At 39.8% G+C, this 22,450-nt stretch overlaps 1 long non-coding RNA gene across 1 annotated transcript; it reads right to left on the bottom strand.

The window, feature by feature from the left end:
• Positions 1-6,568: 6,568 nt before the first annotated feature.
• Positions 6,569-19,916, bottom strand: LOC140734078 (uncharacterized). The gene is made up of 3 exons (XR_012100465.1): positions 19,582-19,916; positions 18,371-18,547; positions 6,569-6,690 (listed from the first exon to the last, which is right to left on the bottom strand). It is a non-coding gene; the product is annotated as an uncharacterized lncRNA (long non-coding RNA).
• Positions 19,917-22,450: the final 2,534 nt, after the last annotated feature.

The following is a 22,450-nucleotide window of genomic DNA, read 5'->3' as shown; positions in this document are numbered from 1 at the left end:
CAATACTTCTCCCAGCTATAATGACCTTAAAGAATGATCCTAGTGTCTTTCTTGTAATACCATAAGGCTGTTTCACATGAAAAGAGCCTATGTACAGCACTTTGTCAAAGTCCTTCTGAAAATCCAAGTAAACAACATCCACAGACTTTGTCCTTCTTGTCTGTTACTTCCTCAAAGAATTCCAACAGATCTATCAAGCAAGAACTCCCTTAAGGGAGCCATGCAAAATTGGGCCTACTTTATCATGTGCCTCCAAGTACCCCAAAACCTCAACCTTATAATGAACTCTATCTTCCCAAGCATGGAAGTCAAGCTACCTGTCCTCTAATATCCTTTCTTTCACCTCCTTAAAGTAGAGCACCATTTGCAGTTTTCCAGTCCTAAGGAATCACTCCAGAATCAAGTGATTCCAGCACCTAGCACCCAGCACATGCACTTTCCTCACCGTTACCATCAGGTAGGAGATACAGAAGCCTAAAGGCACATACTTAGTGATTCAGGAACAGCTTCTTCCCCTCTGCCATCCATTTCCTAAATGGACTTTGAAGCTTTGGACACTACCCCACTCTTAATATACAGTATTTGTTTTCACACATTTTTAATAAGCTATTCAATATACATAATTGATTTATTTATTATGTTTTATTTTATTTATTACTATTATTCTTATTTTTCTCTCTGCTAGATTATGTATTGCACTGAACTGCTGCCAAGTTAAAAATTTGACATCACATACTAATGATAATAAAACTGATTCTAATTCTGGAATCGCTTTCAGAACCCTGAGGTGTAATCCATCTGGTCCAGGTAACTTATATAACTTCAGACCTTTCAGCATCCCAAGCACTATTTCATCAGTAACAGCAACTACATTCACTTCTGTTCCCTACACAACCTAACTTCTGGCATGCTGCGAGTGACTTCTACAGTGAAGATGGATGCAAAATCTGCCATTTTCTATCCATTACAAACTAACCAGCATAATTTTCCAGACATCTTGCCTCTCTTTTGCTCATTATATATTTGAAAACACTTTCAGTATTCTCTTTTATTTAATTGGCTAGCTTAATCATATTTCATCTTTTCCCTTATGGATTTTTAGATGTCTTCTGTTGATTTTAAAAACTTCCAAATCCTCTAACCTCTCACTATTTTTTTCTATGTTATATGCCCTCTTTTCATTCTATGCTGTTAAAGCATCCCTTTAGAATGCTTCTTCATCTTTGGGAATTATCTATCCTCCATCTTCTGAATTCCAGCCTTCAATGTAAGCTATCATTGTTGCTCATGTCACCTTTTAATCAACTTTGGACTGCTCTTCTTTCATGCCTCTATAATTCCCTTTATTATACTGCAAGACTGATATAACTTTACATTTTCTCTCTCAGTCTTCAGAGTCAATTCTATCATACTCTATCATATAATCACTGCCTTAGTGTTCCTTTTCCTTAAGTTCCCTAATCAAGTCTGGCTCATTACACAATACCCCATCCAGATTTGAATTTCTCCATTGGGCTCAACCACAAGCTACTCGAAAAGCCATCTTGTCAGTGTTCTGGAAGCTCCCTCTCTTGGGGTCCAGCATCAAGCTTATTCTTCCCCAATCTATATGAATTTTTAAATCCCCAATGTCTATCTTAACATCACTCTTTTAACATGTCTTTTCTATTTCTTGTTGTAATTTGTATACCACATCCTTTTGAAGGCTTGCAAAATAATTCCTATCAGGGTCATTTTATCCTTGATGTTTCTTTACTCTACCCAATAGGATTCTACATCTTCCAATCCTCTGTCACCTCTTTCAAGATTTGAATTTATTTTTACCAACAGAGCCACCCTACCCCTTATGCCTATCTGCCTGTTCTTTCAATACAAGGGTGTATCCTTGGATGTCAACCACCCAACATTGATCATCTTTTAGCCATGACTCATTGAAGCCACAACAACATGCCTGCCAATCTAACTGCACTGCAAGATCATCTACCTTACTTCATATACTGTGTGCATTCAAATATAACATCTTCAGGCTGGTTTCATTATCCTTTTCAACTTTGCCCCCATGTTACACTTCAACACATCCTACTGACTGCAATTTTGCCCTTTCATATGCCTGTCCCACCTCAGTCTCACTACACACTGAATCTACATGTTTACCAACTGCCTCATCCTCAGCCATATCATTCTGCTCCCATACCCCTTCCAAATTAGTTAATCAGAACTACATTTCTCTTTCTCCCCTTTTGAATGATCCCCAAACCACAATGCCATAGTTCAGTTGCTTATCCTTCCTACAGCTCAATTTCTTCCTCATAGTGAGCAACAATCTCAGGCCTTTCAGGCAAGCTTCAGGGCTGAGGCTCCTTCAGTACTACCTGCCATCTCACCACCTGCCTCACTTACTGTCTTGTTCCTAACCACTGATTGAAATGGCCCTCTGAAACAGTGTCCAAGTAACTTCCTCCCTACTTCATGCATCACCATGTTTGGCATTAACTTTGAGCCAGAATTCCTCAAGCAGCCAACACTTACTGCAAATGTGGTCATCAGGAGCCACAATGGGGTCTACCAGTTCCCACATCATGCAGCTGCAACACAATCTGATCCTGCTTACCTCTTAATTTACTTGTTGTGATTTGTTATCTTTTCAGTTATATAAAACTAATACTATATATATTGAACAATTCTTGCTTGTTCTTACCTGATACTCTCCTGTGCCTCTACCTTTTCTTACCAAAGGCTCAAGCCAAAACTTGTTAGTTCTCCATTCTAATAATTGTTGCACAGACATGGCTATGGGTCAAACCCAAGTGTAGAACACAGGCATGGAGACTGCAGAGAGAGACACTGTCATCATAGCAAGCATGGGAAGGGTTCCAAGGGGGGTTTCATCAGAGTCTTGGTTTCAGTAGATGATTCCAGAACAAGGCTATGCTTAATCATTCTAAACACCATGGAGCAAAGTACTCATTATACAAGTTGACCAACAAACTGGTACCTTCTAGTGGTGGTCTCAGGACTCTTATACTACTCTGTTCGATGACATGCAGGTGTTCATAATTCTTGGAACCTGGGAATAGATTGTGAACTAATAAGGTGTTAATGGCCCAATTCCTGACAATAATGACCACTCTCTCAATGGCTGCTCCCATAATGGCCATTCTACTTGAATCTCACTTCTTTTTATTGGCCAGAGTAAAACTCACTCCCAAAAAAACTTGCTTCTTTTAATGGCTACTGCTCAGCAAAGCTCTCACTCACTATCTTGCTACTTCAAGGTATGACTCCCTCTCAATGAGTCTTGTTAATTTTAATGATCACCGACCGCTCAGTACAGATTTCACTTGCTCCCTCACTAATTTAAAGTACAGAGTGTTTGTCACAAGGAGCAGGAGTTGATGAAGAAGATGGTGGAATGCTGGTAGAAGATGGTTGAAGCTTTGCAGAGACTTTGCGATCTGGAGCTGCACAACTCCGAGTCTTTGGAACAGCAACATGCCAAAGCACGTTCTGAATACTGGGAGCTGAAAAAGGAAGAGGACGAATGGAGACAAAAAGAAGAACTAATCTGCAATGAGAGGATGAGTTAGTGGAATTTGATAAGGTCAGTAAAGGATTTAATAAGAGTGTGATCAACAAAAGCATAAAATGTAAAGAGGTAGAGGAAAAATATTGACAAATGCAATGTTTGTATAGAAATCTGAACAACAGGTCAGGCACTTTGGCATGTTAAAGAGATGTGTTGATAATCAGAGGTACTTGTTTGACCATCCCTACCTTGTTCAAAGGTTCAAAGGTCAAGTTTAATGTCAGAGAAATATATACAATATATATCCTGAAATGCTTTTTCTTTGCAAAACATCCACGAAAACAGAGAGGTGCCCCAAAGAATGAACGACAATTAAATGTGAGAACCCCAAAGTCCCCCCCAGCTTCCCCCTCCACTGCATAAATGACAGCAAGGAATGATCCCCCTGCCCCCACCAGCAAAAATGAATGCGCATTAGTACAATCACCGGTCCCAAGCGTGTGCTAAGCAATTGCAAAGACACAGACCAAAGTTACTCCAAAAGCTTTGCATTTCATTCAAAATTCGACAGCCCATAGGTTCTCTTTCTCCCTGGCGAGGGAGAGGGAGGTGTCCCCCTTCTTCATTTTGAAGGTGATAATTACTTGATGTATTGATGCTTCATAGAGAAGAGGAGGAAGCACATGGAACAGGAAGCATACCAGGCTTTCATTATGTAATACAGAATCAGATTTAATATCATCAGCATATGTCATGAAATAGAGAAAAAAAACTGTATGAATATATATATTAAATAGTTAAATAGGTAAATTAAATAACTAGTACCAAAAAAAGTGAGGTAGTATTCATAGGTTCAATGTCCATTTGGAAATCAGATTCCAGAGGGGATTAAGCTATTCCTGAATTATTGAGTGTGTGCTTTCAGGCTTCTGTACCTTCTTCCTGATGGTAGAATGAAAAGAGGGCAAATCCTGGGTGTTTGGGGTCCTTAATGATAGATGTTGCATTTTTGAGTCATTGTTCCTAGAAGATGGATCACAGAACTGGTCTAGAAGCCTTCAACAGGGTCACAGGAGCTACTTTGATACTTTTACCAAAAAAAAAGCAAGGGTAGCCAAAGAGGACTTTACAGTGAACTAGCAATATTCATTCAATGGGTATGAGTATTTGCAGATGCAAAAGCCACTGCATTATGCAGCCCCACATTAGAATCACTTGGATTCTCTCTGTTGGTAACCTGTGGAGATGTTTGAGACTTTGCCAGAGGATGCTGAATAATACCTGAAGCATTATATTGATACTGGTCTGAGGTCCAATAATACTCAAAAAGCCTAAGAGGAATAAAATGAAGAACCTAGAATGGACATATCATAAATTTTTTAACAGTAATGCTGTCTACTTGAAATATACATAAAACATTTTCATGACAGTGGAAGAAAAGTTAGCTATTTTTGTATGTAACTGGCAACTTGCTCGTTCAAATGCCGCACTTTTATTCATCAGGGATGTTTTTAAAAAAATACCTAAGCTTTATTGGAATCCAGCTCTTGGTAGTATGAATTGGATGCTTAATTGTTTTGATGCTAGCTGTTTTAAAATACATTAGAGGATTTATGGATCAATATTCTGTGCTTTTCCATCTGAGCTCAAACCATGATACCTACTAGATAGATTCCATTGTAAATGATAGAAGGTTTACCCTTCTCCATTACTCTCTGGGTTTCTCATAGATGTCAAGTTCCTGACAACTGAGGCAGAATTCCTGCAGGAAACATATACTTAAAACATCTGTTTTAAGAGTATTGTGCTCTGACTTCCGTTGCGCGGTGTACATTTTTAGTGCAGACAATCACCCTGCTGAACATGAATTAATTTCCCCACCTGTCCTAACTACAGCCTATTTTTTCATGTGCCTCTAAGCACCCCAAAACTACATCCTTAACAATCAACTCTGACATTTTCCCAGCCACTGAGGTCAGAATAACTGGTCTATAATTTCTTCTGCCTCTCTCCCTTCTTGAAGAGTGGAGTAGCATTTGCAAGTTTCCATTACTCCAGATTGTTTCCTGAAAGATTATTACTATTACCTCCACAATCATGTCAGCCACCTCTTTCAGAACCCTGGGGTGTACACCATCTGGTCCAGGTGACTTATCTACCTTCAGACCTTTCAGTTTCCCAAGCACCTTCTCCTTAGTAATGGCAAATTCATACACTTCTGCACATACTTTGGGCATACTGCTAGTGCCTTCCACAGTGAAAACAGATGCAAAATGCTTATTCAGTTCATCCACTATTTCCTTGTTCCCTATTACTACCTCTTCAGCATCATTTTCCAGCTGTTTGATATCTACTCTTGCCTCTCTTTTACACTTTATATATCTGAAGAAATTTCTGTTATCCTTTTTAATGTTATTGGTTAGCTTATCTTTGTATTCCATCTTTTCCTTCTTTATGACGTTTTTAGCTGTCATCTGTTACTTCTTAAAAGCTTTCCAATCCTTTAACTTTCAACTATTTTTTTTCTCAATTTTACAGTATGCCCTGCCTTTGGCATTTATGTTAGCTTTGACTTCTTTTGTCAGCCATGGTTGTATCATCCAGACTTTAGAATGCCTTTTCCTCTTTGGGATGTACCTTCACCTTCCAAATTGCTCCCAGGAAATCCAGACTTTGCTGCTCCCCCATTACCCCTGCTAGTGTTCTTTTCCAATCAATTTTGGCCAGTTCCTCTCTCATGCCTCTGTAGTTCCCTTTACTCCATTGTAGTACTGATAGATCTGACTTTAGCTTCTCCTTCTCAAATTGCAGGATCACTAAGGGTTCCTTTACCTTAAGCTTTCCAATCAATTCTGATTCATTGTACAACACCTAATCCTGAATAGCTGATACCCTAGTGTTTATTAATATTAATGGAATATTCACCTGATTGCTCTATTTGAGAATAAATAAATTCTTATAGGAGAGAGAACTGGGTTCAATCAGCATATGAGTTAAGGTTTACAATTTATAAGAGTTCAAAACATAGTTCAAAATCATAGTATTATGTACAGTTGGGTTATGTAGTTTTCTTAATTGCAATTTGCTGACATTTCCTTTGTAATCACAGAAGTATATAGAACTGTATCTACAACATTGGATGATAATGAGGCCAGTAAATGTGTCTGTGAAAGAAAAAGATAAAGTTAATGGTTAGAATTCTTGTTTTGAATGTTCATTTGAATGGAAAGAAAAGACAAACATTTTTATGTTTAGGCACCTGAGCCACAAAGCTGGATTTATACTCCAGCAGTTAGTTTATAATTATTCATAAATTTCAGTATCAATTTCATCCTAACAATAGTCAAGTTAACATCTGTGTGAAGATCATGAAGACTGGAAAATTATGCACATTTTGAAGCTTGTGCATGACACAGTAACAGATATCTGGGATTGATAACTGTATTGGAAAGTTAAATTAACATGAGAGAATGAAAACTGTGAATAACTTTGAGAATATTATTACATCACCAGATTATGGAACAGTTCCGGAGGACTGGAAAATTGGAAATGTTGCTCCATACATTAAGCGAGGGAGGCAGAAGAAAGGAAACTATAGGCAATATAGCCTGACTTCCATGGTTGGAAAGACATTGGAGATCAATTATGAAGGATAAAGTTTTGGGGTACATGGAGGCACAAGGTAAATAAGTCAAATTCAGCATGGTTTACTGAATGGGATACCTTGCCTGTCAAATCTGTTGGAATTCTTCGAGGAAATAAGAGGCAGAATAGGAGAAACTGTGGGTGCTGTGTACTAGGGTTTGCAGAAGACCTTTGACAAGGTGCTGAACAAATTAAGGTATTACAGGAAAGATACTAGCATGGATGGAAGATGGTCTGATTGGAAGGAGGCAAAGAGTCTGAATAAAAGGGTTCTAATCTGGTTGGCGGCTTGTGACTAGAAGTGTTCTACAAAGGTTGGTGTTTGGTCACTTCTCACTTTATACAGTATGTCATTGATTGGATGACAGAATTGATGGCTTTCTGATCGATTTTGTGGTTTATACAAAGATAGTTGAAGGGACAGGTAGTGTTGAGAAGCCAAATGGCCTAATTCTGTTCCTATGTCTTATGATCTTATTAACTGAAGAATAGATATAAACATCAAAATAAGGTTTTAATTTATAAAATGATTAAGAAGGCAGAGGATACAATAAAAATGTTCAAAAATGGAGTCTGATTCCAGCAGCTGCACAAATAGTTCACCCAACAGCAGTGATGTTAAAAATTTGCTCTATATATAAGGGATTATAAAACAGTTTTAGTAACAATGCTGATGCAATTTCAACCAACAGTTCATATCATGAGTTATCTACTTTTTCAATGACTCTAACTTGCCAAAGTATTTAGTGCAGACCATATGGATCCATCTAAATTAGCTTTCAGATAGTTTATTTGAATTGAGCATCAGTATTCTAAAGCTGATAGAATCTACACAATTTATTTTAGAACATATTCAAGGACATACTGTAAATTGGAGAAATGTACATAGATCAGGAACAACACCTGTTAGGTAGATAGATAGATAGATAGATACTTTAGTCATCCCCATGGGGAAATTCAACATTTTTCCAATGTCCCATACACTTATTGTAGCAAAACTAATTACATACAATACTTAACTCAGTAAAAATATGATATGCATCTAAAATCACCCTCTCAAAAAGCATTAATAATAGCTTTTAAAAAGTTCTTAAGTAGTTTACTTAAATACATTGAGTCCTAACCCTGGCACTTTAACATATCTTACTCCTGGCGGTTGAAGTGTAAAGCCGAATGGCACTGGGGAGTATTGATCTCTTCATCCTGTCTGAGGAGCATTGCATCGATAGCAACCTGTCGCTGAAACTGCTTCTCTGTCTCTGGATGGTGCTCACCCGAGACAGAGACTCATCTCTGAGTCTCTGAGGATGAGGATGTTCAGGGTTTTCCATAATTGACCGTAGCCTACTCAGCGCCCTTCACTCTGCTACCGATGTTATACTCTCCAGTACTTTGCCCACGACAGAGCCCACCTTCCTTACCAGCTTATTAAGACGTGAGGCGTCCCTCTTCTTAATGCTGCCTCCCCAACACGCTACCACAAAGAAGAGGGCACTCTCCACAACTGACCTATAGAACATCTTCAGCATCTCACTACAAACATTGAATGACGCCAACCTTCTAAGGAAGTACAGTCGACTCTGTGCCTTCCTGCACAAGGCATCTGTGTTGGCAGTCCAGTCTAGCTTCTCGTCTAACTGTACTCCCAGATCCTTGTAGGTCTTAACCTGCTCCACACATTCTCCATTAATGATCACTGGCTCCATATGAGGCCTAGATCTCCTAAAGTCCACTACCATCTCCTTGGTCTTGGTGATATTGAGATGCAGGTAGTTTGAGTTGCACCATATCACAAAGTCCTGTATCAGTTTCCTATACTCTTCCTCCTGTCCATTCCTGACACACCCCACTATGGCCGTGTCATCAGCGAACTTCTGCACATGGCCTTCAGATGTTGAGAGGCCTACAGAGATGAAAGGTTTGGCCTGGAACTTTGACGGCTTATTTCTCTCCATTTATGCCACCTGACGCTTCATTTTCAGTATGATTGCTAATATTCTAATGTCTGGGAATGTGAGCAAAAGAATCTGTGATGGAAAACACTCAATAAATGCTCTCCTGACACATACACACAAACATTGCTTTAACATTCTGCTGTCAATGTGCTGAGTATATGCTCTTCAATGCTTCAATGTATACCCTGTTATATTCTCGTAATAGGTTCTGAACTGAGCTGATGTACTTGGGTTGGATTTATGGTGCCTTTCTCTCCATACATGGTGGATTATTCCATTTTTTTAGTAATGGGGATGTTTAAATATGTTGGCTGTATACTGTATTTAACATGGATACTTCTGTTCATTTTGTGATATGATTGTCACTACATTATGGAGTGCATCATATTCTAATTCGTGTGTAGTCTTAAGTTAACTGTGTCAGTAATTAAAGGTGGTGTGTCCTGGTGTCTAATAAACAGGGTTGATTACTCTCAGTGGGAAGAGAGATAAGGACTGCTAAGAGTTCAAACTTGACTCTGGTAGGTATATTTTCATAAAATATTGGCAGTTCTCTTTTTGCTATTTTTGCTCATTTTTGACCCTTGCACTAAAGTGTTAAGTGACTCCAGCCACTTGTTTTTCCTTTGTTCATGCCCCACATATTTAAAAGAAGCCCTGGGAAGGACAATAAGATGGAACTAGGTGTCTCTTCCCATGGAGGTCAGTGTGCTGATTTCAGTTTGGATAATGATGCATTTGCAATGATACAGATAGTGTCTGAGACCAAGTGATGGGGAATGTCTGGCCTGGGTTATATCGTGCAAATTATGAAGCTTTAATGAAGAGGAGAAAAGTCAGGAGCTGTGCCAATAAATGTAAAGGTTATGTGTGCACGAAATTAATAGGCAGTCCGTTTATGTGATCTGGAGTAGAATTGCTCAATATCAGATAGAAAGGTAATGCTGTCAGAGAGAAGGGTGTAGTAGGAATTGGAAATATTAATACAAAAGCATAAGTTTGCAGTTTGGTCATTGGTGAGCAGGAACAAAAGATAAGCTAGATTTGTCACATGTACATTGAAACTTCAAAACAATTTGTGAGATGTGTTGTTTGCATTAGTGACCAATACAGCCCAAGGATGTGCTGGAGACAGCCTGCAAATGTTGCCAAGCTTCTTGTGCCAACATTACATGTCTACGAGTTACTAACCCTAACCCGCAAATCTTTGGAATGTGGGAGGAAACCAAAGCATTGGGGTAAAAACCTACGTGGTCATGACAAGAATATAAAAACGCCTTACAAACAGCAGTGGAACTGCACCTGGGGTTTTGGCTCTATAATGGTGTTAGTATGGTAGCATAGATAACAGCTACTCTTCTACACTGCCCTAACTATACATGTGTTTACTTCATTGCAGGGTACCAAGTAAATATTTAAATTGCATTCCTCTGCAATACCACAGCAGTGAGATACTTGTGTCTGATGGATGTGTCAAAAGAGGTAAAATGGCAATGATACAAAGCACAACACTAAGAAAGCAAACAGTACAGATCAGGGTGGATTGCTTGGAATGACTAACAGTTTCTGATAAGTAGCTTGAGTCTTCGAAATGGTGTAAACAGTGATTTTTCTGATTATTGTCAGAATTCACTATCCTCTGCAGTGAGCAGTTTGGAAGAGCACTAATATTTGTTTAAATAATATGGTACAGATTATTGGGTCAATCACAGTGTTATTTCTTGAATTCACTGGAAAAATGGATGAGAAGCTCCAAAAAGAATGATGGTACAGGGCCTCAATCAGTCTGGATTTTCATACATAATTCAGGAAAGGATACAGAGTCTATTAGATTCTGTTGTTAATGGAACTGTTAAGTGACCTGAATCAGGCTCATATATAAAAGGTTATGGCAGTTATATACAGGCCTCCCAACAGTGGATGGGAGTTGGACCACAGATTACCACAGAAAATAGAAAAGGCTTGACAAAAAGGCAATGTTATGATAGTCATGGGAGATTTTAACATGCACTTCGTTTGGGAAAATCAGGTTGGGAATGGATCTCAAGAGAATGATTTGCTTAATGTCTAAGTGGTAGCTTTTTAGAGCAGTTTTTCATTGAGCTTACTTGGGGATCAGCTATACTGAATTGGGTGTTATATAATGAAACAGAGACGATTAGGAAGCTTAAGTAAAAGAACCTTTAGGAAGCAGAGATTACAATATGATTGAGTTCAATTTGAAATCTGATACAGAGAAAGTAAAGCCTGATGTAGCAATATTTCAGTGGAATAAGGAAAATTACAGTGGCATGAGAGAGTAGTTGTCCAAAGTAAATTGGAAGGATTTACTGGCAGGGGTGTCAGCAGAGTAGCAATGGCATGCTTTTCTGGGGAGAAAAATGAAGAAGGTGCAGGTCATATGTATTCCAAAAATGAAGAAATACTCAACTGGTAAAATTGTACAACCACGGTTGACAAGGGAAATCAAAGCCATTGTGAAAACAAAGGGATGTGCATACAACAAAGCAAAAATTAGTGGGAAGATAGAGGATTGGGAATTTTTTAAAAACCTACAGGGAGCAGCTAAAAAAATAATTGGAAGGGAAAAGATGAAATATGAAAGCAAGCTAGCAAATAATATCAAAATGGATAGTAAAAGTTTTTTCAAGTATGTTAAAAGTAAAAGAGAAATGAGAGTGGATATCGGACCACTAGAAAATGAAGCAGGATAAATAATAACGAAGGGACAAGGAGATGCCTGATGAACTAAATGAGTATTTTGCATCACTCTTCGCTGTGGAGAACACTAGCAGTATGCCTGATGTTGTAGTGTGTGAAGGAAGAGAAGTGGGTACAGTTATTATATCAAGAGAGAAGGTACTCAAAAAGCTGAAAGACCTGAAGGTACTTAAGTCACCCAGACCAGAGGAGCTGCACCCTAGGGTTCTGAAAGAGATAGTGTTAGAGATTGTGGTGGCATTAGATATGATCTTTCAGAAATCATTGGACTCTGGCATGGTGTCAGAGGACTGGAAAATTGCAAAAGTCACTCCACTCTTTAAGAAAGGAGAAGGGCAGCAGAAAGGAAATTATAGACCAGTTAGCCTGACCTCAGTAGTTAGGAAGATGTTAGAGTCAGTTGTTAAAGATAAAGTGATGGAGTACTTGGTGACACAGGACAAGATAGGACAAAATCAGCATGGTTTCCTTCAAGGAAAATCCTGCTGTTGGAATTCTTTGAGGAGATTACAATTAGGATAGATAAAGGGGATGCAATGGATGTTGTATATTTGGACTTTCAGAAAGCCTTTGACAAGATGGCACCATGAGGCTGCTTACCCAGTTAAGAGTCCATGGTATTACAGGAAAGTTACTAACATGGTTAGGGAATTGGCTGATTGGGAGGAGGCAGCGAGTGAGAATGAAAGCATCCTTTTCTGGTTGGCTGCCAGTGACTAATGATGGTCCGCAGGGGTTGGTGTTAGGACCACTTCTTTATATGCTGTATATATATGATTTAGATGATGGAATAGATGGCTTTTTTGCCAAGTTTGCAGATGATACAAAGATTGGTGGAGGGGCAGGTGGCATTAAGGAAACAGGTAAGATGCAGAAGGACTTAGACAGATTAGGAGAATGGGCAAGGAAGTGGCAAATGAAATACAATGTTGGAAAATGCATGGTCATGCACTTTGGTAGTAGAAATAAATGTGTGGACTATTTTCTAAATGGGAAGAAAATCTAGGAATCTGAGATGCAGAGGGACTTGGCTGTCCTTGTGTAGAATTCCCTTGTGAAGGTTAACTTGCAGGTTAAGTTGGTGGTGAGGAAGGCAAATGCCATGTTAGTATTTATTTCAAGAGGTCTAGAATACAAGAGCAAGGATGTGATGCTGAGGCATTAGAAGGCACTGGTGAAGCCTCACCTTGAGTATAGTGAACAGTGTTAAATATCCCATGGGAAACTTGTGACTGTCTTATGACTATGATGTAATTGAGTATCGGGTGAGCTGATGTAATTTCCCGCCAGAGTGAGGTCACATGATGTAATTTTCCCACCAGTGAGAAGTCATGTGATGGCCTGTTCCAAATGGGAAAGCCCTGCGGTGACACAGGTTAGTTCGTTGTTTAATTCATCAGTTACTCTGATATGCCGCATATTCGTCTCATGACGCAGTTTTGTTTTAAAGTGGAGTTATACTTTCTATCTTAAGTCTCCACAATGCTTATTGCCACAACGCTGCCAGTTTTAGTCCAGTTGGACAGTGAACAATTTACCGAAGTATGGAACACCCGAAGGATCGAGTAAAGTTGGTGTCGTCGGCAGTAATACAGGGTCGACGTTATTGAATCCTCGTTCAAAGAGATAGTAACCTGCATCTGAGATAATTCCTGCTATAAGAGCAGAAAGGATTGGGGCAGTGTTATTCATCAAGAAAAAGGTCAGTTCCTTTAAGCCATTTTATTTCCTTTGTGGTAAATCCTTTGGGCAAGGCATATTTCGGCTAGGATCTGCAGTAACATCACGTCGTCAAGGAATTCGTTACTTCAGGAAAGTCTCTCCTAATTGACTGTGTAAACCATTTAGACTTTCGCATTCACCATTTTTAAGAACTGTGTTCACATTTATCGCTTTAAGAACTGTTTGAGTTGCTGTATAGCAGTTAACTTCCAGTTAAGTTAGTTGTTTGTTTACTTTCCATTTGTTGTTGAGCCGAGTTTAAATAATTGTTTACTTTGTTCATAAAAACCTGTCTCAATTCTATATTCATTATTGCTGTATCATAACAATAATCTTGGACCCCTCATCTTAGAAAAGATGTACTGCCATCTGAGATGGTCCATAGGAGGTTCACAAGGATGATTCCAGGAATGAAAAGGTTATCTTACAAGAAATGTTTGATGGCTCTGGGTCTGTACTTGTTGGAATTCATAAGGACAAGGGGGGGGGGGGGGATCTCATTAAAACTTTTTCAGTGTTGAAAGGCCTAGACAGAGCAGATGTGGAAAGGATATTTCCCTAATGGGAGTTATTTACAGGCTCCCAAATAGTAGCCTGGATATAGGGTGCAAGTTGAATCAGGAGCTAAAATTAGCATGTCTCAAAGGTAATGCTACGGTTGTAATGGGGGATTTCAACATGCAAGTAGACTGGGAAAATCAGGTTGGTACTGGACCCCAAAAAAGGGAGTTTGTGGAGTGCCTCCGAGATGGATTCTTAGAGCAGCTTGTACTGGAGCCTACCAGGGAGAATTCTGGATCTAGTATTGTGTAATGAACCGGATTTGATAAGGGACCTCGAGGTAAAGGAGCCATTAGGCAATTGTGACCATAATATGATAAGTTTTAATCTACAATTTGAGAGGGAGAAGGGAAAATTGGAAGTATCAGTATTACAGTTGAACAAAGGGGACTATAGAGCCATGAGGGAGGAACTAGCCAAAGTTGACTGGAAGGATACCCTAGCAAGAATAAACAGTGGAACAATGATGGCAGGTATTTCTAGCAATAATACAGAAAGTGCAGGATCAGTTCATTCCAAAGAGGAAGGAAGATTCTAAGGGGATTAGGGGGTGACCAGGGCTGACAAGGGATGCCAAGGACAGTATAAAAATAAAAGAGAAGTATAACATAGTAAAGATGAATGGGAGGCCAGAGGATTGGGAAACTTTTAAAGGGCAACAGAAGATTACTAAGAAGGCAATACGGGGAGAAAAGATGAGGTACTAAGGTAAGCTAGCCAAGAATATAAAGGAGGATAGTAAAAGCCTCTTTAGGTATGTGAAAAGGAAAAAATTAGTTAAGACCAAAGTTGGTCCCTTGAAGACAGAAATGGGTGAACTTATTATGAGGAACAAGGAAATGGCAGACGAGTTGAACAGGTACTTTGGATCTGTCTTCACTAGGGAAGACACAGACAATCTCCCAGATGTAATAGTGGCCAGAGGACCTAGGGTAATGGAGGAACTGAAGGAAATACACATTAGGCAGAAAATGGTGTTGGTTAGATTGATGGAACTGAAGGCTGATAAATCACCAGGGCCTGGTGGTCTGCATCCCAGGGTACTTAAGGAGGTGGCTCTAGAAATCGTGGATGCATTGGTAATCATTTTTCAATGTTCTATAGATTCAGGATCAGTTCCTGAGGATTGGAGGGTAGCTAATGTTATCCCACTTTATAAGAAAGGAGGGAAAGAGAAAACAGGGAATTATAGACCAGTTAGACTGACATCAGTGGTGGAGAAGATGCTGGAGTCAATTATAAAAGATGATATAGCGGCACATTTGGATATCAGTAACGGGATCGGTCCAAGTCAGCATGGATTTGCGAAGGGGAAATCATGCTTGACTAATCTTCTGGAATTCTTTGAGGATGTAACTATGAAAATGGACAAAGGAGAGTCAATGGATGTAGTGTACCTGGACTTTCAGAAAGCCTTTGATAAGGTCCCACATAGGAGATTAGTGGGTAAAATTAGAGCACATGGTATTGGGGGTAGGGTACTAACATGGATAGAAAATTGGTTGGCAGACAGGGAACAAAGAATAGGGATTAACAGGTCCTTTTCAGAATGGCAGGCAGTGACTAGTGGGGTACCGCAAGACTCAGTGCTATTTACAATATACATTAACGATTTAGAAGAAGGGATTAAAAGTAACATTAGCAAATTTGCAGATGACACAAAGCTGGGTGGCAGTGTGAAATATGAAGAGGATGTTAGGAGAATGCAGTGTGACTTGGACAGGTTGGGTGAGTGGGCAAATGCATGGCAGATGCAGTTTAATGTGGATTAATGTGAGGTTATCCACTTTGGTGGCATGAACAGGAAGGCAGATTACTATCTGAATGGTGTCGTTAGGAAAAGGAGAAGTACAACAAGATCTAGGTCTCCTTGTTTATCAGTCACTGAAAATAAGCATGTAGGTACAGCAGGCAGTGAAGAAATGGCATGTTGGCCTTCATAACAAGGGGAGTTGAGTATAGGAGCAAAGAGGTCCTTCTGCAGTTGTACAGGGCCCTGGTGAGACCACACCTGGTGTATTGTGTTCAGTTTTGGTCTCCAAATTTGAGGAAAGACATTCTTGCTATTGTGGGAGTGCAGCACAGGTTCGCGAGGTTGATTCTCGGGATGGTGGGACTGTCATATGTTGAAAGATTGGAGGGACTGGGCTTGTATACACTGGAATTTAGAAGGATGAGAGGGGATCTGATTGAAACATTTTAAGATTATTAAGGGATTGGACACGCTAGAGTCAGGAAACATGTTCTCGATGTTAGGGGAGTCCAGAACCAGAGGCCGCAGTTTAAGAATAATGGGTAGACCATTTAGAATAGAGTTGAGGAAAAGCTTTTTCACCCAGAGAGTTGTGGATCTATGGAATGCTCTGCCTCAGAAGGCAGTGGAGGCCAATTCTCTGGATGCTTTCAAGAAAGAATTACATAGAGCTCTTAAAGATAGCAGTCAAGGGATATGGGGGAAGGCAGGAACGGGGTACTGATTGTGGATGATCAGCCATGATCACATTGAATGGCGGTGCTGGCTCAAAGGACTGAATAGTCTACTCCTGCACCTATTGTCTATTGTCTATTGGTGGGAGAGTCTAGGACAAGAGGGCAAACCTCAGGATAGAGGGGCATCCTTTCAAAACAGAGGTGCAGAAAAAGTTCTTTAGCCAAAGGGTGGTGAATTTGGGGTATTTGTTGCCACATGCAGCTGTGGGTGCCAGATAGTTTGGCACATTGAAGGCAGAGATTGATAGGTTTTTGATTGGATATGGCATTGATGGTTACAGGGAGAAAGCCAGGAACTGGGGTTGAGGAGGAGAAAAAAAAAAGGATCAGCCATGATTGAATGGCGGAACAGACTCGATGGGCCAGGTGACCTAATTCTGCCCCTATGTTTTGTGGTCTTATGGTCTTATTTTGAATTGCATGGCTTAAAGGAAGTTTCTGAAGAACCTATAAATGTTATGTCAGGCCTTGAATTGCTGATTTTGACTTGGTAAGGGAGCTTGAGCTGGGGCACTGGACTCAACCAGAGAAGGAAGGTCAGAAATGGTCATTTGAAGCAGTGGAAATCTCAGAATCAGAATCAGGTTTAATATCACTGGAAAGACTTTGAAAAGAGTACAGTCCACGTTTCAGGCCAAGACACTTAAGCAGGACTGGAGAAATAAAGATGAGGGATTGAGTTAAGAGGTGGGAGCAGGGAAGGGAGAAACACAGGGTGATAGGTGAAACCAGGAGGGGGAGGGGGTGAAGTAAAGAGCTGGTAAGTTGATTGGTGAAAGAGATTCAGGGCTGGAGAAAGGGGAGTCTGATAGGAGAGGTCAGAAAGCCATGGAAGAAAGAAAAGTGGGGTGGAGCACCAGAGGGAGGCAATGGGCAGGCAAGAAGTTAAAGTGAGAGAGGGAAAAGGGATAGAGAATAGTGAAGAAGAGTACCAGAAGTTCGGGAAATCGATGTTTATGCCATCAGATTGGAGGATACCCAGGTGAAACTTAAGGTGTTGTTCCTCCTACCTGAGTGTGGCCTCATCATGACAGAATGGGCATGGGTACTGGAATTAAATTTCTGTCGGGAAAAGTGGGATCTCCTGGTGGCCACTCGTTTTGATTCCTTCGTGATAGTATCAATGAGAACAAAACACAACCTGGGTGATGGGCATCCTTAGTGACTTAATGATGGATGCTGTCTTATTGAGGCATCAATCCTTGAAGATGTCCTGGATACTACGGAGGCTAGTTTCTATTATGGAGCTGAGTAAGTTTATAAATCTCTGCAGCTTAATTCGCTCCTGTGCAGTAGCCACCACATTCCCCCACCCTCCATACCAGATGGTGATGCAGCCAGTTAGAATGCTCTCCATGGTACATCTGTAGAAATCTACAAGTGTTTTGGGTGACGTACAAAATCTCCCCCAGCTCTTGATGAAATATAGCCACTGCCATGTTTTTTTTTTTAGCTACATTAATATGCTGATGCCAGGGATATTGACAACCAGGTACTTGAAATTGTTCACCCTTTCCACTTCTGATTCCTCTATAATGACTGGTGTGTGTTCACTTGTCTTACTCTTTCTGAAGTCCACAATCAGTTCTTTGGTCTTACTGACATTGAGTGTAAGGTTGTTGCTGCAACACCACTCAACTAGCTGATATATCTCACTCCTGATCGCCTTCTTGTCATCATGTGAAATTCTGCCAACAATAGTTGTATCATCAGCAAATTCATAGATGACATTTGAGCTGTGCTTACTCACCAAATCATGGGTGTAGAGAGAGAAGAGCTGTGGCCTAAGCACACATCCTTGCGATTTGCCATTGTTGATTGTCAGCAAATTGAATAGGTTATTTCTGATCCACACAGATTATGGTCTTCCAGTTAGGAAGTCAAGGATTCCATTGCAGAGGGAAGTACGGAGGCCCAGGTTCTGGAGCTATTCAATGAGAACGGTAGGAATGATTATGTTAAAAGCTGAGCTGGTGTCAATAAACAGCATCCTGACATAAGTATTAGTTATTGTTCAGGTGATTCAAATCCACGTGAAGAGTCAATGAGATTGCATCCTCTATAGACGTGTTGTGGTGACAGGCAAATTGCAGAGGGTCCAGGTCCTTGCTGAGACAGGAGTTAATTCTACCCATAACCAATCTCTCAAAGCACGTTGTCACTGTAGAGAGTGGTACTGGACAATGGTCATTAAGTTAGCTCATCCTGTTCTTCTTGGGCACGGATATAATTGTTACCCTTTTGAAGCAGGTAGGAACTTCTGACTGTAGTAATAAGAGATTGAAAATGTCTTTGAACACCTCTGCCAGATGGTTGACAAAGGTTTTCAGAGCCTTATCCAGTACTCCATCTTGCGAGGGTTCAAAGGAAGATGAAGAGTAGTAGTATATTTCAGAACATGTGTAAAGGCAAGATGATGGGAAATAGGAAGAAGATAAACTAGTAATTGTCATGATTTTCTTTGTGTATTTTTGAATAAAAATCAATTGTAATCACCATAGGAATAAATAGACATGTAGGGTTGTGTTAAGTTTTGGGGCCACAACTGATATTTAGTTCATTTATGAAATATTGTACTCCTGTTTCTATGTGATTTCTCATATGCAGCTTTATGGAAAAACATTCATCAAATTTATTGGTGTCAGTGGCATATGCTGCAGGATTTAAAAATTTTTATATCCATTTTAGAGTTGTGTTAGAAAGTTACTTTGGTTAGCTCGATATATACCGTAGATGTCGGATTATAAGCCGCTACTTTTTTCCCATGCTTTGAACAGCATTGAACATAGCGGCTTATAATAAGGTGCGGCTAATAGAAAGTTTTTTCCCATGCCGCCAAAACATTTTGCCTCGTAACAGTAGACCAATAAAATTGATGAGTAGTTCACAGAGGTCCAATGAAATTGTACGATAAATCAAGCGCACTTCACAAATTATTGTAAATCAGCCATTTGTACTCACCCTCATCAACATGGAAAACACTCGAAGAAAAGCATATGATGCAGCTTTTAAGTTAAAGGCAATCAATCTGGCGGTTGAACAAGGAAATCGAGCTGCTGCGCGTAATCTTGGCATACATGAATCGATGGTGAGACGGTGGAGATTTAATTTGGGACTGCCGCTTCAGGTCAGGAATGGCTCACGTGATATTAGACAGCAGTACAAGGGAGGGAGGGAGCGAAACTGAGGATTCCGCTGCACCGAAACTGCTAGCGATTCAGTAAACAAAAAAACAGTAAAACTCGTGTGTGAATGGTATCGGGCCAATAAGGACACAAGTGTCCGATGTTACCAAATACCGGTAGGTATAACAAAGTTTAGCCTTACCAAATATGTGTAGCGAGGGTTTGGTTTGGGGGAAAAAGGAGTATAAATAAGAGCAGAATGTAAGGGGAAGGCAAAACGCGTTCTGCAATAAAGCCACGCTGCACTGTAATCCGGTGTTGGTTGTCTCTCTTCCAAAACGAACACAGGGCAGAATTTGAAGCCCAACACGTGTAATATCTTTCTGTGTAAATATCTCATATTACAAGCGGCCGAAAATCCGGTGCGCCGAAAATCCGGTCCGCCGGAAATCCAGTGCGCCGAAAATCCGGTCCGCCGGAAATCCAGTGCGCCGAAAATCCGTTCCGCCGGAAATTCGGTGCGGCCTAAAATCCGATGCGGCCTGTATAATTAAAAAATTGATTTTATTTCTAAAATTAGAGCCAGCGGCTTTTAATCAGGTGCGCTCTGTAGTCCGGAATCTACGGTATGTGATAACAGACAAAGTATGTGTTTTACTATATAGATAGTTCTGTGGATACTTTTAAATTGTATCCTAGTAGATAATTGATGGAATGTTTCAGCATATGCAGATGGTTATTGTTGTTGTTGGTTTTATCACTTCACTTTAAAAGGAAAGACCTACATAGATTATATTTTTACTTACCTTTAAGAACAAAGTGTATGAAGTGATATGACTGTCAGTATAGTTTTGTATCCAACATAATTTTTCAATATTGTTTGCCTTTTGTAAAAGGATGCTTGGTTCAAAAACCTGTCCATATAAGTTCATGTTGAACATCAATATTGAATAATCTATAGTTACTTCAACACAAGTAAGACCTCTGATATAGCTTTCCTTGGGGGAACATTCATGTTGTATTATTTTGCAATAAAATCACCACATAACTGGTCTGTCACATGTGAGAGTGATACTGCAATTTTATAGACATTATGATTACATAATGTAGTCAAAGCTGTAAACAAGAAGCACTTAGACTTACCGGTATAAGAGGAAAACAACCAAAAGTAAATAATTCCACAGTAATCATTATCAAGGAGGCTTTTTGAGCCTTTCAGTTGACCCGTTGATAGAAACAAAACTTTCTGCTCCTTCATATTTATCCAAGTGTTTCCGCACTAAGAAGACTAATACAAGCAGTCATCAAATGCACAAAGAAATGGTTTAAAAAGTAATTTAAAAATGCAAATACCTAGCATGTTCATTTGAGTTGTAGTTATGGTTCATTTGTTAGTGTATATTTATGTTAAGATAATATGAGTGTATTCACCCACAGCTATATTGTTATGTACCCAATTATTATGCATAATTATCATGACCCAGCTGAGTAATTCCATCTTATAAATCCTTGTGATACATACACATACATAAGTGTGTGTGTGTGTGTGTTTGTTTGTGTGTGTGTAATCAATCAACAGCCCTAAATGGCAAGCTGTCCCATTTCATTTAATCATTAAATTAATATCTTCATTTTGCTAAGTATTGGTAGTCTTTAGAGAGATTCAAATTGAAGTTGAAGTCATTTTCCATAATTTACTTTTTTTGTCGAGTAAAAAGAAACTTATTTCTCTAGGTTGGTAAGGATATTTTTGGTTTGGACCTCAGCAGAGCAGGTAAACTCCACTGAGAGTTGCTTGTAGGATTTTTCATGATCTGATGTTGATAGTTCAGCAGGGAAGATGGTAAGAATTTGTCTATGGATGATTTTAAATGATATTTCCTCAGTGATCTGGACAATCAGCACAATGTGGATCAAATTCCTTTGTTCATCAGAGTAATAGTTGTGCTACACACATTTATGTTTGCAGCTCAGTGCCATTGCTTACAGCTATCAAATTGTTAACATCTTTTACTTGGCAGCACTCATAGCTTTTGCAGATGAAACATTTTTTGAAAACACTCTGAAGAGGTTTGGAATGTGAACCTTTGGAGAATGCAGGCAGGGGCTTTATACATGATTAAAGATGATACAACAGAGCCATGCTGCCAGATACAAAATGCCGTCTTCTGCATAAAGAACAGACTTTGTCTTTCCTAGAGGCAAAACTATTGCTATTTCTGAGAGTAGTCTCTGCTTGCTTTCGTTAAACATTTCTTGGAAGGCTGACAGAAATGTAAAACAACATTCCAAAGAAATGCACATAGTGATACGCGTGCGTCCCCAACTCTGAGGGGCCGAAGGCTCCAAAGTAGCCGCCTCCTTTTTGAGAATCGCAAGATTGCTATTAATTCAGGTCAGGAGACCTAGGAAATGAGAGAGAGACGTTTGGAATGTCCTGGCCCCTCAGCGATACAAAGCCACGGGAATCGGCCATTGTCTCTTGGAGACGGAATTGTGTATTGAGTACTATACTATTTATTTGAAGCCCTCAGGGAATGACCAAAAGTGGGCTGGTTGGGGGGATGGCATCCTTCCAACCTGATTGACATCTGAGACCCTGTGAGTCAGGATAAAAGAGGGGCTGGGGAACAGCCCCTTTAGACGCACCAGAAGAAATGCTAGAAATTCTGTAACAGCGTAATAGCGACAGCCGGTGGAAAGCC

The sequence above is a fragment of the Hemitrygon akajei genome, chromosome 10, assembly GCF_048418815.1.
Source record: "Hemitrygon akajei chromosome 10, sHemAka1.3, whole genome shotgun sequence".
Classification (NCBI taxonomy): Eukaryota; Metazoa; Chordata; class Chondrichthyes; order Myliobatiformes; family Dasyatidae; genus Hemitrygon; species Hemitrygon akajei.
Note: the sequence above shows the minus strand (reverse complement) of the source record. Positions and strands in the feature narration are given on the sequence as shown.